This window comes from Microtus oregoni, unplaced genomic scaffold (assembly GCF_018167655.1).
Source record: "Microtus oregoni isolate MIOR12 unplaced genomic scaffold, Mior012 000012F_ref0000307, whole genome shotgun sequence".
NCBI classification, from domain to species: Eukaryota; Metazoa; Chordata; class Mammalia; order Rodentia; family Cricetidae; genus Microtus; species Microtus oregoni.
This window is the reverse complement of record NW_024543071.1, coordinates 37,554,054-37,568,164: the sequence shown is the minus strand read 5'-3', so window position 1 is coordinate 37,568,164 and position 14,111 is coordinate 37,554,054.

Below are 14,111 nucleotides of genomic sequence, written 5' to 3'. Positions count from 1 at the left end.
TGGCTAGTAGCCAGGCAGGAAGTATAGGCAGGGCAACAAGACTAAGAGAATTCTGGGAAGAGGAAAGGCAGAGATACAGTTACCAGCCAGATGTAGAAGAAGCAAGATGAGAATGCTGCACTGAGAAAAGGTACAAGTCATGTGGCTAAACATAGACAAGAATTATGGGTTCATTTAAGTTCTAAGAGCTAGTTAATAATAAGCCTGAGCTAATAGGTCAAAGAGTTTATAATTAATATAAGCCTCTGTGTGTTTCCTTGGGACTGAATGGTTGTGGTACTGACTGGAAGAGAAACTTCCATCTACACCTGGATGATGCTTTTGCTCTAGTCTCTGACCGTAGAAGGACCTGCTGGTATGGTAGATATAAATAAAATAAGAAGAAAGTCACAGGACAACACATTTTCTCCCTTTTTATGTCTGACTCACAGTTCCTGAGTTTTTATCTTTGGCAAAGTTATATGGCAGGGCCGCCTGTATTAACCTTGTTGAGCAGTTTCCTCAGTCTTTCCTACTGGGTAATACACCCTCTATTGCCATTCTCTCATTCTTAAAGCTAAAAATAAGTTAATGCTCTTATTTAGAATGACTCATTGTTTGGTCAGAAAATAAATTTACATCTAACATGGACTGACCAGACCTGAAGGCTGTTTCATATAAAACAACAACAACAACAAAACAAAAACAAAAATAAAAAAATTTCTATTGTGTTTTCATACTAGCAAGCCCTTAATAGGAAGCACAGTTTCCTTTTCTTTGTTTCTCTTCCTAGAGAACCACCCTGACTTCTGTGCAATGAGTGTCTTCAGGAGAGAACAGTCATAGATGGATGGGAGCAAGGACTGGCTATAGAATCATGGTGAGGTTAAAGAAGTGATTTACAATACATCTAGAGGCATTAGCTGTTTTCTATTAAAAATAGCAAAGGTTCTACATGTACATGTTAGTCTAATTGACTGAAACAGGCACTTTCTAGAAGTATGAAACAAAAAAAGAGAAAAACAGTTTTATAATAGAAAATTTTGAAAAAGAGGAACATAATCACCAGCCTAGACAAAAGGAAGGTAGAGTCATTTCAAAGAGGTCATGTGTTCCAGGAGCTAATGAAAATCTTGCCAAGAGCTATGGCAGGTTTCTTCATTTTTCTACTTTATTTCCTTACTTCCTTTCCTTTCCATTATTCATGACACATTTATTTGACTATAATATGTATAAATATCATTCAAGATGCAACCAGGAAGGAGTGGGACAGGTCAGACACAGACAGGAAAACACAAGCTTGACAATGCTGCCATGTTTAAATCCAACTGTGCTCAGACTACAATCATTCTTCACAGTGGGCAGATTTCACATCTCTGGATTCAAATAACCTGGAAATGAAACTTAGCTTTAAATTTTTTATCTGTTCTGAATATATCATAGTGGCTACTTCCATAGTGTTCATATTGATATTATGTTAGGTATAATGGTGACTATAGAGACAGTTTATGTGGTTGGAAAGGATGTATTATGCAGACACTTCATCATTATCCATAAAGCCTTTGAGCATTATGGAATTTTGGTATCTTCAGTGGATAAGGTATCCATGAGGACTGATATTCCAGATGCTAAGAGGTTAGGATGCATGCTAACCTGATCCCGCCTCCTACTCTCTACATTTTCATTGTTCATTCCATATTGAATCATCCTGTCCAGTAGCCTCTGTCTTTAATTTGATTGGCTGCTATTGGTTGTGGTTGTAGGTTTGAGCATGCACAGGTTATACTAGATGGGTTTAGGTATTTAACACTTACAGCACCTGGGTGTTTATGATAAAGAGTCTTTACCATTCTAGCCTCTAAGAATAGCATGCAACCAAAATAATGGGAAGTATCTATGACTTACACTTATGGTGTAGTCTAAATTCTACTGAATTATTTTATGGTTAAATGTATTATCATAACCTTAAGTGGTTTGCATTATAAATATACTGGCCATTTTCTTCTTCTGGAAGTCTTGATGGGCAGGTGTTATCTTAATCATGGATATCTTTGAGGCATTCTATGACCCTGAAGAAGGTTGAAGAAGGAAGGAAGAGACAAAATGGCAGGACTTATAGACCAGCTTTGACTCATGACTGTGATAAAGTGTCGTGAATAAAGAAACATAACATAGTTGTCATTGCTATAAAATCAATGTCTGCAGAGTTAGAATAAGCTCCACTCTCTACAGCTTGTGTGGAGCTACGAGGCCAAAATTCAAATGATAATGTGAGGAAATTGTAGTTTAGCTTTCTATTGCTGTAACAAAACACCATGATCAATGTATCTCATAAAAGAGTGTTTAATTGGGCTTATGGTTTCAAAAGGTTAGAGTCCATGATGGCAGAGCAAAGGCATGGTGGCAGCAATGACTGAGAACTCACATCTTGACTCATAAGGAGGACACAGACAGAGACAACCAGGCAGATAGGGCATGAAAGAGAAAGAGAGAGAGAGAGATAGAGAGACAGACGGAGAGAGAGAGAGAGAGAGAGAGAGAGAGAGAGAGAGAGAGAGAAAACGAACATTGGAAATGGTATGAATCTTTTGAAACCTTAAAGCAGACTCAGAGTGACATACCTCCTCTAACAAAGTCACAGATTTCTGTGGGATAATGTTTTGGTAAAGCACTGTACAGATTTTCACTTGTATTCGTTTAATAAAACACTGATTGGCCAGTAGCAAGGAAGTATAGGCAGGCAATCAGACTAAGAGAATTGTGGGAAGAGGAAAGGTAGAGAGTGAGTCACCAGACAGATGCAGAGGAAGAAAAATGAGAATGCCTCAGTCAGAAAAGGTACCAAGCCACATAGCTAAAGATAGGCAAGAGTTAAGGGTTAATATAAGTTGTAAGAGCTAGTTAATAATAAGCCCAAGCTAGCTAATAGGCCAAACAGTTTAGAATTAACATAAGCTTCTGTGTGTTTCTTTGGGACTGAACAGCTGCGAGACTGGGTGGGGCAGAAACTTCCATCTACAACACCTCCTAATTCTTCCAAATTAGCTCCAACTGGGGACCATTTTGGAACTCATAAACCCATGAGGATCATTCTCATCCAAACCACCACAGATATTAATTAGATGCATTAGAAAGTTGTAGATGAAGTTTTCCTGTCCCAACCTCCAGCTCCCAAATAATCATTCAGCATCTTAATATTAATTATAAATGATTGATCATGAGCTCAGGCTTGTTACTAGTTAGTTCTTACATTTTCAATTAACTCATATTTTTATCTATGCTTTGCCACATAGCTTGGTACCTTTTCTCAGTACGGCACATCCATCTTGCTTTTCTCTGTGTCTGCTTGCTACTCCTCTGACTCTGTCCTGTTTGGCTCTCCCCCTAACCTTATATTATCCAGTTATTGACCAGTCAGCTTATTTATTTTAATTAATTTATTTAATAAATAAATAAAGACCAATCATAGCAACATATACTCAAACAGTGTAAAGGAAAACACCAATAAATGGTCTCTCCCTTCTTCTCTCTGTCCCTTCTTCCCTCCCTCCCTCTTCCCCCCTCTCTCTCCCCACTTTCTCTCCCCCTCCCTTCCTCTTCCTCTCTAACCTCCCCTCTGCTGCCCATTTTCAAATATAAGCAGACCTCTTTCTCTGTGTAAATGTTATGGTCCTCTACTGTGAAGGTTTTCAGAGTATGAGTCTCAGAGCAACACCATTGTCATCTTGTAAGAAACAGGACCGATCTTCAAGTCCTAGTCAGACCTACTGAACTAGAAACCCAGCAGCCAGATCCAAGACTTTGTGATTACACAAGTCCTTTGGGTGACCTTTATATATACTTGGGAATAGAAACTCTTGCTTTACAGGCCAGAGTAGAGTCTTTCTCAGCAAGGAAGTGATGCTCAAAGCCAATAAGTGATTGCACTCTGGTTCCATGGTTCAGCAAACAGTATAAGTTCCACTTACCAGTGGAGTACCAAGTATGGGGTCCAGTCAAAAAAGGAAGTTAGTATCTCTATATGTGCCAGGCAGCAACTAGACTCTAGTTCATCTTTGTTTACTCTGTCTTGGCCAAGCTAAGTGGCATTGGGGAGAAGCCGCATGTTCCTCATGGGAATAGGGGGCTAATCAACATAAACCGTGTTGTAATTTTGGGGAGAGGGTGAGGGAAATTCTGTGAGTATGTAAATAACCAGGATTTACTTCCTGGGGGAGCTAGATAAACCTTGACTAGGTGTGCATAGCTGCAGGAACTGATTGGAACTATGTTAGAGATCAAAAGTCTCCATTGTTTCAGGTTAACAGAGTTTGTACAGGAGGACTGAGTGTAGGCACTGGAGCTGTCTACACTAACATAACTTTTTTATGTATGTGTGAAATGGAGTGACTCTGTGCAACTGGAACTCTCTTGTAGACCAGGCTTGCTCCAAACTCACAAAGATCTGCTTGCCTCTGCCTCTCAAGTGCTAGGATTAAAGGCATGAACCATTATGCCCATCTTAACACAAACCCTTTAGAAAGGACAACAGCTTTGTTTCAAACATCCCTGATTAGCTGTTGCTAGGTGCACTGACAGATTTGCAGGCATCGTGGGAAGATATGGTCGATTTTGTTTTGGCCTTTTCTTTTCTAAGGCGAGCAACAGGCTGTAGGCAAGAATTTGTGTCTGGTGGCAGCTGAGGAAAGCCCTGGGGGACATAACCTTGTCATCCATAGAATGTGTCTGGGAACACTGGACTGGAAATGTGCTCAGCTGCAGGCCACATTGCAGTCAAGGGGGATGCTTTCCAGCTTGTTCCTTGTAGAAATGTCAGAACAGAAATGTAGAATAACATAACCAAGAATTCCTATGAGAAATCATTTGGTCTAAACCCCTATGGAGAACCTAGGGCAGGGAAAACAAGAAACAATTCCCAAGCCTTGACTCACTTCTGTCTTGATGTTGCACTGTGTAATTTCATGTCTTCTGCTCTGTGTCACAGCAGAAGTGAGGATTAGAGTCAGTTTCTCCTCTGCACCCTGTCATCTGAGATGGCACTGTATGCTACCGAACAGCTCGCAAGTATTAACCCTAATCGGCAAGATATGGGTTGCAAGTCGGCCTCACAATTACCATCAGAACCGAAACCAAGTTGAACCTCTGAGTGTCACATTGCTATTGAATAAAAATTAGGTCCTAAAAATATGAATGGGTTCAACAAATATTTATTAAGCTCCTATTAAAGGAGATCTCAAATGTCAAATGGGAGACGCTCCTCAGGGGCTTATTAAAAAATGAAGGTTCTAGGCATTATTTCCAGAATTTTTAATAACATGTGAGGAAGAAGCCCAGAAATCTACAGTTTAATAATTGTCCCCAAGGGATGCCAATGCTAGTGCTGCAGAGAACACAATGATCCACAGTGTTTCAAAAGAGAAAGACAGACAGTATGAGAGCTGTTACTATATCCTATCCCTGTACCATCACTTCGCTGCTAGAAGAAACTGCAAACTACCTCACTTACCCCATATCAATTAGATTTATTACTATATTGCTATCTATATGCTCCAAACTCCAGAACCTAGACCCTGTATCTAGAACCTAGATCTGGAACCCAGACCCCCCCTCTCCCAACTTCAGAAGCACACATCTACTCAGTACTTCCAGGCTGTTGTCTCTGAGATATCTTGGCCTGAGCATGTTAAAGCTGGGCTTTTAAAGTCCCTCAAACCTATTCTACATGCAGTTGCCCAGGTTAAAACTTTTCTCCAATTATCCAAATCATTCTTGGGGAAATCTCTGAGTTCTTTCTTTCCGTCATACCACTCAATCAATCTGTTAGGAAATCCTTTTACTTGCATCTTTTAACTTTATCCAGACTTGGTTCAAAGCCAATTCAAAACCTTCATCATCTCTCTTGGTCCATACCCAGTGACTTACTAATTGGCCTCCAGGAATACTCTCCACCCCCACTACAGTCTATTTTCAGGATAGCAGCCAGAGAGATCCTGCTAAAATAAGCGTCAGATGATGAGATACTCCATGTTTCCCTATTTTGTCCAGAGCAAAGGTCAGAATATGCATGCTAGAGAATAAAGCCTTCTAAGAAATGACTCTATACTGTCTAATAATCTTGTCTTCACCATGGTTCCCCTTGTTTACTTTGTCACATCCCATGGGGCTACTGGTTCTTCCTGCAAGACCCTTGCCATGTTTTTCTTTTGGTCCTTTGCTGTTTTGTCTAAAATATTCTTCCCCAATACATCTCTTGTTCACTGTGATGTCATAACCATTTGTGGAAATGTTTCCTTCTCAGTGAAGTCCTGGCTGCCCTATCTGACACTGTAATGTATGACCATATCTTCCAACTACCTCTACTTTTTCCGAACCTCTTCTCATTTATAAATTCTGTGCTGTCTCCTGTATCTTTTTACTTTGTTGCTATCAAACATATAATGAAATGTAGCATCTTTTGTTTACCGTCTCCTTTCTGTCACCAGAAAGCAAGCATCGCAAGCATCACAGGTGACAAGACCACTAACTTTTTTTTGCTGTTGCTGTTTTGCTTTGAGACAGGGTTCTCTCTGTAGCCTTGACTGTCTTGAAGCTTACAATGTAGACCAGGCTTTCCTAGAACTCATAGATATATGCCTGCCACTGTGATTAAAGGTGTGTATTACGACTGCCCAGTGATTAACTGCCTTTGCCCCATTGCCACGAGCATCACAGCGGTGTCTGCTACATGTCTAATGCTCTGCCCGTGTTTGTATATTAAGTTGAGGCTTGATGTACAGTACTTCTCAAAATTTCCCAATGAGACAACATTCTGAAGCATTAATTTGTAGCAGCCCTTTCACCTCGTATTTACTAATGAAAAATTAAAACTAGCCAAAACAAATAAAGTATTAAGCCAGCCGACAAGTAGCAAGTAACATAGGCAAAAATAAGCATTTAATGGAAACTTTGGGTTCTAGTGCAAACTGGCCTGATTCTAAAATGCTTTCACTACTTAACACACAATGTCTCAAGCGCTATCCTGTGTACAGTGTACAAAGGGAAGAGTTTTGGTTCTATTCTGTTTCCACTTGTTAAAGAAGACAGATGTATAGAGAAATATAATTAGAAAACTAACTGTTCTACAAGGTTCATGCCACAGATTATCATAGCAAATGCTTAGATGAATCTACTCAAAAGCAAACTATGGCACATGTATGCAGTAAGTTTCCAGGGGAGCAGATTACTTATGGTAACCATAAAGTAATGTGGTAATACCATAAACTAATGCTGGAAATATGAGGTGGTCTTGGCTAGTTACTGAGTGTTGGATGGTTTATAAAAGGTAGATTTTTGTGAGAACCAGGAATTAGGTGGGGATTAGGTGTAAAGAATGTGTCATTTTCTACAGACATAGAATAAAAAGACAATAGTCTGGGTAAATTTATTGGTTTTTTGCTTTGAATTCATTGAAAGTTTCTTAATGGGAAAGCTGTGCATTATAAGAACCTTTCCCGTGGACAAGTTATACTGTGTGAAAATGAATTGTTAGAATTGGTGTGATAAAAAGCAGAATGGCCAATAGTTGGGAAGAGGTATAGGTGGGATTTCCAGGGAGAGAAAGGAGTAGGAGGAGATAATTGAGATGCACAGGGCATGCCAGGACACATAGAGAGGGAATAAGAGGTGTAAGATGGAAGAGATAACGTCATATGCTGGAACATAGAGTAGTAGAAATGGGTTGTTAAGTTGTAAGAGCTAGTGGGGACAAGCATAAGCTAAGGCTGAGCTTTCATAATTAATGAGAATTCCCTGTGTCATTATTTGGGAGCTGGCTGGCGGGACAGAGAAGGACTTTTTACACAAGTGTTCAGATTTTTCACACTAAAACTATGTATTGTGTGCTTTCTATGTGTGAGGTGAAGGGCAGCTGACATCGAAAGAGTGATGAAAGAAGCCTCTACTTCTTTGCAGCTGGAAACTGGCAGGGATGCTGGCCAGTCAAGAAACAGGTTCAGTACAGGGCAGTGGACAATTCACAACGAAGAAGACACAGTGTCCACAGCAAAAGCGAGAAGCACAGCCTGGATTTAGGTATAACAGTGGCAGGGGAAGTGACACTCAAGCTAAGATTGGAGGAACAGAATGGCAAACACCAAGGCAAACAAGATGAAGAGTGTTGTAGGCTAGGGAATGGCAGGTGCTTAAACTTAGAAAACCAAGTTAAAAAGGACAGAGCAGACAGGAGCAGTGCTGAAAGAGTGGCTAGTTGTCTTTGAAGTACTTACAAACATGAGTTTTCATTCCCTCAGAAGAGGAAAGAAGTCATTGTATGTTCCTATTCACGCTATTGCATCTGATAGTATAGTTTGGAGGAGACTGATACCGGAGGAATGGAGATCTGCTCAGGGGTCCCAAGGTAATCCAGGCAGGAGTCGATGAACTGGTGGGATTGGCAAGATTATTCAAGACTTGGGAATGTGAGGATGCATTTGGATGGTGAACAGAAACGGATCAAAATGGATTTCAGGTTTGTAGCTTGTACGGATGGGTCCTAGGAGAACCAATTACTGACTTGTGACTGGACAGAAATGGCATATGTTGCTGGGGTGCATGCGTGTGGGTGTGAGTGTGAATTAAGCAGCTGCTGCAATGGATGAGAAAAAGCATGTAATAATAGTAACAAATGGAGGGGCAGGCAATTACTCTTCACCAAATTTACGATCATTATAATGTTACTGGCGAGAAGCCACACAGATAGTGATGATGGCACATGGTTCATAATTCGTTTGTACTTTCCTACCTAGATCATTAACTGATAATATGTTGAGCTGCTGGATTGATACCTCATTTGTTTAGTTAAAGCTTACCTAACGAGAGCCATTTAAATCTTTCATAACATATAGGCGGGGCTTGGAGAGAAATTTCAATCATCATATAAACTGTATTTTAGGAAATGTGTTACCGAAAATTGCCTTACACATAGCAGTCATTGTGACTTTGCTGTATCATTGCTTTGATAAAAACAATGAGAATTCAATTTAAACATAGTGTTTAGTTATCAGCCTCAACCCAGGGTGAGCTACAGCTTATGTCTGAGAATTTTATTTTATTTTTTATCTTATTATTTGAGACAGGATTTCTTTGTATATTCCTGGCTGTCCTGGAACTCACTCTGTAGAGCAGGCTGGCCTTGAACTCAGAGATCTGCTGGTACCTGCTTCTCTAGTGCTGGAATTAAGGGGAGGAACGCCACCACGCTCCATATGAGAATTCTTTTTTAAGAAAGGACAGTCTAGGAAGTGTTCTCTGTAAAGCCTTAATAAGTAAGTAGAGATGAGGAAGGCCAGGTGTGTCTCATGTCAGAGAATATGAGGAAAGCTTCACTCTAACTTGATGTTTCACAGAATGGCTTTTCTCAAGCTCTTAACCTAGGTGATATGTTATGAGTTAGTATCTACATTGCTATATCTACAGACAAAAATCTATTCTGGATTTGCAAGCTGTGTTCTTTTTAAAAACTTAAACTTAAATGCAACTTTTGAAAGTTCCAGTATAGAAATCAAGTCTTCAAAAATACCCTACCGGGCAATAATTGAACCAGCGGACAACCACACCCAGTTAAGAGTGACAGGCAACCAGAAATACTTGTTCCCACCCTTATGCAGACTTTCCACTCATAAGAAATTACCCTCTCAACAAGTAGCCTTGGTAAGATACTTCTGCCACCATTTTAAACAAACTGGTGAGTTGGGTTCTTTCTGTCCCTTTCCACAGATTTTTCTATAGTAAATATATAAAGAATTCCAACTCTTCCCCAAGACACTGAGTTTTAGGGGCCACAAAAGATATTTTATTGATGTCATTGCTGGTATTTGAACTCCTAGCATGTTGATGTGCTTATAGTAAATATTCAATAAATAAATTATGGAGAAATAAATAATTTATAAACAATTCAGGGCTGGAGACATAGCTCAGTAACAGAGTGCTCTCCTGGCTGCTAGGAGACTCTGGGTTCAGTCCCAGCCTGCCTGACTTGACTTCTTGTCTTCTCTCTGGAGACTTTCTGTTCCTCTTTCCAGGTACAGTGGAATACTTGGTGGAGGAATTTTCCCTAGAAAACGCATTATCTTTCATCTTTGCAGTACACATGATTATTTAAACACCTTCAGCCTAATGCTCAGAGAGGTTAAATATTTTATCACTCAAATTACAGATGAAATCTGGATTTGACTGCTAATAGAGGATGGATTTGTAGTGTGTAGTGGGATATAGTTATGATCCCACTTCAGTCTGTCTTATCATTGGTGCCTGTCTTAGGGTTTCTATTGCTGGGAAGAGACACCATGACCACAACAACTCTTATAAAGGGAAAGATTTAACTGGGGCTGGTTCATTGTTCAGAGATTTAGTCCATTATCATCATGGCAGAAAGCATAGCGGTATGCAGGCAGGCGTAGTGGTGAAGAGGTGGTTGAGAGTTCTACATCTGGATCTGCAGGCAGCAGGAAGAGAACTGAGACACACTGAGACTTCAAAGTCCACTTCCTAGTGAAGCACTTCCTCCAGTCAAGCCATACCTCCTCTAACAAGGCTGCACCTCCTTATAGTGCTCCTCCCTACAGGCCTATGGTGGCCATTTTTATTCAAATCAGCCCATTGCCTCCCCCCCATCTGCACATTCTTGTTTGGGCCTCTATTATCTTGTTTCCTCTTTTCCTCATGACATAGTCTCAATTTTGGCCTATCTGTGCATGCCCTTTTCTGTTTCCTACTTCTGAAGTATAAATTTCTTGAGAGGAAATTTTTTCCACTTGTTTGCTGTGATTGGCTGAATTGATCTCAGCCTAATCAGATAGCTACCACGGTTGGGCCAAAGATATTGTTCATTCAGATTTAAGAGATGGAGAACTTTCTAGACATCAAGACTTAACCAAGGCCACTAATGTGATGGTAGAACATAAGAAGTAATTTTCCGGCCAGGCAATGGTGGCACATGCCTTTAATCCCAGCAGTTGGGAAGCAAAGACAGATGGATCTCAATGAGTTTGAGGCCAGCCTGGTCTACAGAGCAAGTTCCAGGACAGCCAGAGAAACCCTGTCTTGACCCTCCCCCATCCAGAAAGAAAAAGAAGTAAGTTTCCTAGTGTCTGCCTTATACTACACAGTACTCTATATACCTCTATTTATCTAACTTTTGTAGCAGTCAGTGACCTAGAGAGCAGCATTATCCTCGGTTTATACACAAGGAAAATCAGGTGCAGAGATGTTCTATAACTTGTCTACCTTAAACTCAGGTCGCTAACTTCAAACCTCTTTTTGTTATAATGTCCATCCTTCCTATCAGCTAGATATCCTAGCTAGTACAATGACCTCTGATTTCTTTTTGTTTTGTTTGTTTGTTTATTCTGAGGTGTAGCTCATTCTGTAGCTCAGACAAGTGTCCTGAAATTCACTTTATAGTCCAGACTGGGAGAAAACTCAGAGCAGTCCTGCATCTGCCTCCTGAGTGTTGGGATTATAAACGTGAACCCCAATGCATCTGCCTCCTGAGTGCTGGGATTATCAATGTGAACCCCAATGCATCTGCCTCCTGAGTGCTGGGATTATCAATATGAACCCCAATGCATCTGCCTCCTGAGTGCCGGGATTATCAATGTGAACCTCAATTTCCAAAATTGTAGCCTCTTTTAATGCCAGTTATTCCATATTTCTAAGAAGATAATACCTACCTATAAACTATAGAAAATTCTTCACCGGACTAAGTAAAATATATCTGAATATCCATTTTGATCTTGGGAGCAAGGTATAAATATTTAAAACACCCATCTATAACAATAAGAAAAATAAAAGTATAAAAATTTCTGGACCCTCACTTTTAAAAATAATTCCTTTAAAAACCTTGTTTCAGATCTCAAGTTCTCATTATGAAGTAATCGTACATATCTGAGTCTTTAAGGTGAAAATATTTTTTTCTTCTGGAGGTGGTCAGGTTATTGCTGTATCATTATTGTTGTATCATCCTAGAAATAATAATATTGAAAAAGGGCAGATATCTAGGATCTGCATCTATTTTTTCTTTTTCCTCCTCCCACTGGTGATTATTTGTGGGATAGACACATTTGTAACACGCATTCAAGCTTCAGAGAGGTGTGAGAAGCCGTTTAGTAACAGCCTGTTCTCCTGCATGGTTTCTCTTTTCTTGAGATGTTCAACAACAAATTGTATAATGGAAAGTCCTTTGCCCTTCCTGCTCAGCTCCTTAGTTAAACGGCTCTAATTTTCCACACTCCGAGCCAGCTTACTTGTAACTAAACAGGAGACCCCCTCAGAGGAATTAATTCTTCATTTTTCTCATTTAGGAACCCTAAAGATCCTCAGTATAAGCAAGAATGCGGGTGTGTTTCAGAGGAGACAGTGGGGAAGAGCTGCAGATTTTTATCCTCCCAGGTTTCTGTACCGAAGAAGTAGCACAATAAATGCCAAGGCAGCATTAGCCCCAAGAACATATTAGTCTGCTGTGGGATACTTACAGCACCATGGTAACAATTATCTGTAGACTTCACAAGATCCACTTTTGGAATTAAAAGAAACCCATCTCTTTTTAGGAAAACGAACATGTACATAGATGAGAAAGAATAAGAAAATATTTATATTAGACTTTTTCTTTTATTGAGAACAGATTTTATTTGTAATTAATCTTTGCCAGTGGATGCATTTATGCCCTTTCATTTTCCTTTATATATCTCTCATTTTCGTTTACACTGAAGAGGGGCAGGCTTGTATTGCAGGCAGCTAAGGCAGTGGGTATATGCTTATGAGGTTGGGAATACATTGCATTACATTCCACCTCATAAAGTTGGTTATGTCCTTGGAGTCCGCACAAAAATGAAATTTCCTTTATTTGTTTCCTTTGGAGTAAGCTCATCCAGTGAGCCACTTGTCTTTATTTTAATTAGGTTGGCGACCATACTGTCCTCTTTCATAGCACTCTGCTTATGTCCTTGTCCCTGGAGCAGAAACGCCTACTCATAAGCACCAAGTCAGGAGTCCTCTGCGGTCCTCTGCGGACATGGCAGGCGTCATAACCACTTTCTGGCAGAAACTGTCATCATCAACAAAGATGAAAGGGAACTTTGGGGTAAAGATGGTACAGGAAGATGCAGACACAGTATTCGTATTTTCCTCTAGTTATAGGAACAAAAAAAGTGAAAATCTGGCAAAACAATCAACCACTTGCAGTTCTCTTCATCTCTGTGGTCAGAGGCTTTCTTTAACCTAGCTATAAGTACTTAAACCACATACTCATCAGTTTATGAGTTTGTAAATGTTAAGATTTTATTTGTGACAAACTGTAATGGCAGATACCTGTCAAGTGTGAACTAGTCCTGTCCTCCAATGGCTAAAGAGATCACCCACAATTGCCTTTTCAGAAAGAATTTATGTGGGTAGTTAGTGTCTTATTCTTAGCCCATGACAGTCCATTCCTAAACAGGGAACACTGGAAACCACTATTTCATGTCTGGCTAATAGAACCCAAGAACTAAGTGGTACAAATGAAAATAATTTTTAATATTAGTAGGTAGCTGAATGTAAACTCAGGAAGTAACAATGGACTTCCTGTTCTGGACCAAGATGGTAAAGACTTGCTTTGCCCCATCTCTCTTGTTAAATACAAATTAGAATAGGAAGAAGAGTGTATAGCAGCTTTGTCACTCAATATGTGAAAAACGACATGGCAAAATGTGTTTTCTTTTGCCTCATCTATCCAAGATAAGGTGATGGCCAGGTGATAGACCAACCCTAATGAGAACAGACAGACAAAAGTCTCAAGAAAGACTCTATTGTCTCTAACGAAAGAGCCAGAAAAGAAGCAGTGTAGCCAGACTGAAAACTCTCTGACCCGTTTCCTTCACCCAAATGCCATGAAAAAAGAAACACCTATAATAACCACGCTTTCACTAAGGGCAGAGCGTGTTATCTAGACTCCAGCCTGGCAAGTTGTAATAAGGTGCCCCTCCTCTCTTCCTCCATAGACTAGCTGGGAACGGGGACATTTACCTCTTACAGGAACCAAGTGAAGCGCTTGTATTTTCCCTGCCACTTGGCAGCAGTGGCTGTGTATAAAAGAGAGCTGAAATGGACTTTTATAATGT